A 5,096-nucleotide genomic window follows, 5' to 3' on the forward strand; every position below is an offset into this window, starting at 1 on the left:
TGGGGTCTAAGAGAGCTACCCTCCTGGCCTCTGCATCAGCAAAGTTGTTACCAATAGCCTCAGGAGTCTTTCTGGACTGGTGCCCAGGCACATGTATAACTGCCACCACCCTAGGCCTTTCCACAGCTGCTAACAGTCTTTGGACTTCCTGCAATTCTTCAGCTCCTTTCCTTCTGTGGACCGGAATCCTCTTTCCTGGTAGATGGTGCCATGAACATGCACAGTGCCAAAGGCATACCTGCTATCTGTATAAATGTTAGCTTGCTTACCTTCTGCTCTCTCCAATGCCTCTGCGAGAGCAATAAGTTCTGCCTTCTGGGCTGAGGTGCCAGGGGGCAGGGCTGTGCTCCAGATGACTTCCCCCTCGTGCGTCACTACCGCTGCTCTGGCTCTTCTGGCCCCATCCTGCATGAAGCTGCTTCTGTCTGTATACCAGTCCAGTTCACTGTTTTGCAGCCGCGTGTCTCTCTGGTCTGGCCGTACCTGGATGATTTCAGAGAGAACGTCTCTACAGTCATGGATGGGGGTTGACAGGTCTGGGTCTGGCAGGAGGGTGGCAGGATTCGAGGAGAGTCCAGCAGGAGCCCTTGGTAGTGGGTGAGCCTGGCATTTGTCATCCACTTCCCTGGAGGGTGCCTGAGAATCCCCTCCACAGTATGCGGTGCTGTCACCCTCAGGTCCTGGCCGAAGGTCAGCTTGTCAGCTTCCTTTACCAGTAGGGCGATGGCTGCCAAGATGCACAGGCGTGATGGCCATCCCAAGGCCATTGGGTCCAGCCGCTTGGATAAGTAGGCCACAGTTCTCTTCCATGGGCCTAGTTGCTGGGCCAGGACTCCTTTTGCCACTCCCTTCTTTTCATCTATGAAGAGAATGAAGGGCTTTTCTGGGTCTGGCAGAGACAGGGCGGGGGCCTGGAGAAGAGCTTCTTTTAGCCTGTCAAATGCTTTTTGTTGTTCCTGACTCCACTTCCAATCTGGACCTTCTTTGGTGGCTTCATACAGTGGACAGGCTATCTCTGCATACCCTGGGATCCAGAGTCTGCAAAACCCAGCTGAGCCAAGGAATTCCCTCACTCCCAGGGGAGAGGAGGGCACAGCAATGGTCAGGATAGTCTGTTTTATGGCTTGTGTCAGCCATCTGGCTCCTTCTGCTATCTTGTACCCCAAGTACACCACTGACCTCTGGCAGATGTGTGCCTTTCTGGTGCTGGCCCGATATCCCAGGCTACCCAGTTCGGCCAACAGGTTCCTCGTAGCTTCCATGCACTCTTCACGGGCTGCTGTAGCCAGCAACAGGTCATCCACATACTGCAGCAAAGTCACATGGGGGTGCCTTTTGCAGAAAGGCTCCAGGTCTTGGCTTAGTGCCTCATTGAACAAGGTGGGAGAGTTCTTAAAGCCTTGTGTCAGTCTAGTCCAGGTGAGCTGCCCTGTCTTCTCCCCTCCTGGTTCTTGCCACTCAAAGGCAAACAAGGGCTGACTGACTTCAGTGAGAGGGACACTGAAGAAGAAAGCATCCTTCAAGTCTAGGATGGTATACCACACATGAGGTGGTGGCAGGTGGCTAAGTAGGGTGTATGGATTGGGTGTATGGATTGGGCACCGTGGGGTGAATGTCCTCTACCCTTTCATTTATGCTTCACAAATCCTGCACCGGTCTGTAATCTCCACTGCCAGACTTTCTCACAGGAAGCAGGGGTGTATTCCATGCTGATTGGCAGGGTTTAAGAATTTTTACTTCTAGCAGTCTATGTATGTGAGGCGCTATTACCTTCCTAGCCTCTTCTGGCATCGGGTACTGCCGGACCCAAATCGGCAGGGCCGTGGCTTTGAGTTGGACCACAACTGGGGGCAGGTGCTTAGTGAGGCCGACTCCCCCGGTTTCAGCCCAGGCAGAAGGGAACTCCTGCAACCAGGAGCTCATGTGTCCCTGGCCTCCCTTTTCTAGAGCCACTGGGAATAGGCGATATTCATCAGCCAGAGATAAAGACAACACATATACTGGCTGCAGGGGCTGTCCTTCTGAGTCCATGACTTTTATCCCTTTAGGCGCAAAATGGATACATGCCCCGATCTTGGTGAGTAAGCCTCTACCCAACAAAGGTGCGGGACTCTTGGGCACAACCAGGAAGGAGTAGGAAACCTGATGCCTTCCCAAGTCCACTTTCCTGTTGGTGGTCCAGGCGCACCTCTTAGTTCCTGTAGCTCCTTGGACTATGCTTGTGCATCCTGGATTTAGAGGACTGTGAGCTTGATTGAGAACTGAATACTGTGCCCCAGTATCTACCATGAACCCAGTGGGAGTCCCCTCCACGCACAGAGTTACCCAAGACTCAGGGAGGGGTGCCGAGCCCTGTCCCTGTCAGTTTCCTTCTCCCAGGTGTAAGGTCCTGATAGGGCTCCCACCTCCTTGTCTTCATCTTCTTTGTGGGCACTCTCTCTTCCAGTGCCCATATCTTCTGCACAGGGTGCACTGTTCCCGCCCTAGTTTAGATGGGCAGGGTCCTGCTTTCCAAGGCGGCTCAGGGCTCCCTTTCACTCCGGCCATGTATATTCTGGCCATCTCCTCCCTCTGCTTCTTCTTCTCTTTTCTTTGAAATTCTCTGTCTTCTTTCCTATTTTTATCCTGCATCTCCCATTCCTCCTTCCTTAGCCTCTCCTCCCTGTCCTCTGGAGACTCCCTAGCATTAAAGACCTTCTCTGCCTGTTGCCTTGCAGCACCTCTCTAATAGAAATCTCTCCCAGATCATCCGGCTTATGGAGTTTTCTCCTGATATCGGAGGCTGCCTGGTTAATAAAAGAGAGGACTACAGCTGATCTGTGTTCCTCTGCCTCTGGGTTTTAGGGGTATATTGCCTATAGGCATCAAATAGCCTTTCCAGATACGTGACTGGGCTTTCGGTTTCTCCCTGAACAATTGTTTTCACCTTAGCCAGGTTAGTGGGCCGTCTTGCAGCCACCTGGAGACCAATCATCAGTGTCTGACGGTAGACCCGGAGGCGCTCCCTACCTTCTGCCATCCCCAAATCCCAATTTGGGCATGTGATGGGGAATGCTTCATCGATGGCAGGCTGAAGGGTAGTGGGCCTCCCATTTTCTCCGAGGACGTTCTTCCTGGCTTCATTCAGGATGCGTTCTCGCTCTTCTGTTGTTAAGAGGGTGTGAAGTAGCTGCTGGCAGTCGTCCCACATGGGACAATGGGTGTACATAATGGATTCTACCAAACCTATTAGACACTTAGGGTCTTCAGAAAAGGAAGGATTTTGGGTCCTCCAATTGTAGAGATCGCTAGAGGAAAATGGCCAGTATTGATACTGCTGAACTCCATCTGGGCCGCCGACCATTCTGACCAGCAGAACTGGCACAGCTCCTCCTGTGGTGGAGGATGGAGCTTCCCCCACTCGGTCCCTGTTTCCTCGAGACCTTAACTGCATCCCTCCTGTCTCCCCATATCATCTGTCCTCCCCTGTAGAGGAGTCTGGGGAGGGGCCAACTACTGGATTCCCATGGAGATCCCCGGCTCCATCCCCCCTCCATAGGCCACCTTGGCTTCTCCTCCTCGTGGAGCTGCATAAGGTGGTGGCTGCTCAACGGGCAAAGGGGGTAGAGGGAGGAGCTCTCGGGGAGAACTGGCGGAGCACTAGGATCCCTGCCTCTGCGACTGGAGGACTTCAAACCTTCCTGGGTGACCATGATGGAGACTTTTGGTGGGCAAGCATGAGGCTTTCTAACCAAGAGGGGCCTTAACCAGGATGGGGAATCCTCTGCCAGATTCTCCCACAAAAGGATATAGGGGAGTTGATCCGGTTGACCCTCTGGGTCAGGCTGGGTAATGAGAGCCTTGACCTTGCCTATGGTGTCCAGGGAAAGGGACCCCTGGGTCAGCCAACCTACTCCAAAGGTGGGCCATTCAGTTGAGCAGAAAGTGCCAAACTTACCCTTCCTGATGCTAGTGCCCAATTTCAAAGCCCGTTCCTTCACCACCTTGCCGATGGTGTCCAGGGAAAGGGACCCCTGGGTCGGCCAACCTACTCCAAAGGTGGGCCATTCAGTTGAGCAAAAAGTGCCAAACTTACCCTTCCTGATGCTGGGACCCAATTTCAAGGCCCACTCCTTCACCTCCGAGAAATGAGAAAGGATTAAACCTTTAGGAGTGGCCTGAGTCTGGCCCAGGGTGGGGGTCACAGAAGAGAGAGAGAGAGAGAGAGAGAGAGGAAAAGGGAGAAGTGAAGATGCCACTCTATACAATGATGGCCAGTGGGTATGCTTGTGGACGGGTGCTTGTCGTTGCCCAGTTTTTTTCTGCGGGGGACGTGAATTTATCTGGGATTCATGCCTGGGACCCCCTTATCCTATCACGGGAGTCCTTCAGCGGCGAGCGCCCTAATGGCTCTTATTTGCTCGATCCGTGCCCGCGGGGCTTTCTCAGTGGCTGGAGAGAGGGATGGAGAGGCGTGGGAGATACAGATAAGGGGTCTTGTCTCCACCTGTGCAGGCAGTCCGGGTCTGCCAAGAGGGCTAAGAGCCTTTGGCTTACATCAGGGAGTAGCCCTGACCAGAAAACCTCTATTGCTCTTTCGCCTTTAATGGTCCCACGCGAAGACTTAGACCGAGAATAAAAGGAAAGAAAAAGGAGGAAGGGAAGGTTTAAAATAGAGAGCGTAGAGAAAAATACAAAACCAGACCCCCCCTTAGTAAGACAATTAGTACAACCATCAAGCACACACACCACATTGAATCACATTCGTGGAGACCGGTCCTTCTTTCACTCAGACACGTGCTGCACTCACCACTCTCACTTTCACGATCCCCGAGACTTTTCGTGATTCTCCCAAATGGTGTCCACTCGGACTGCCTCAGAGTGCCCAGCTCGATTTTTTCCTCCTCAGGTGCCAGATTTGATGGCAGGCTTCCTTCCTAGGGCTGAGACACTCGGACCCTAGGGCCATGGCTGGTTACCTGGACTTTCACCTAGGTGCTGGGACTCAAACCTAGACTTCCTCACTTGGGATTACTAACCCAAGACCAGACACGAGATGGTATCTCTCGCTTTATTCTGGATTTTACAGACACGAGGGGGTGACCCTTGAATTACAC

The sequence above is a fragment of the Nannospalax galili genome, unplaced genomic scaffold, assembly GCF_000622305.1.
Source record: "Nannospalax galili isolate Female #2095 unplaced genomic scaffold, S.galili_v1.0 scaffold132, whole genome shotgun sequence".
Lineage (NCBI taxonomy): Eukaryota > Metazoa > Chordata > Mammalia > Rodentia > Spalacidae > Nannospalax > Nannospalax galili.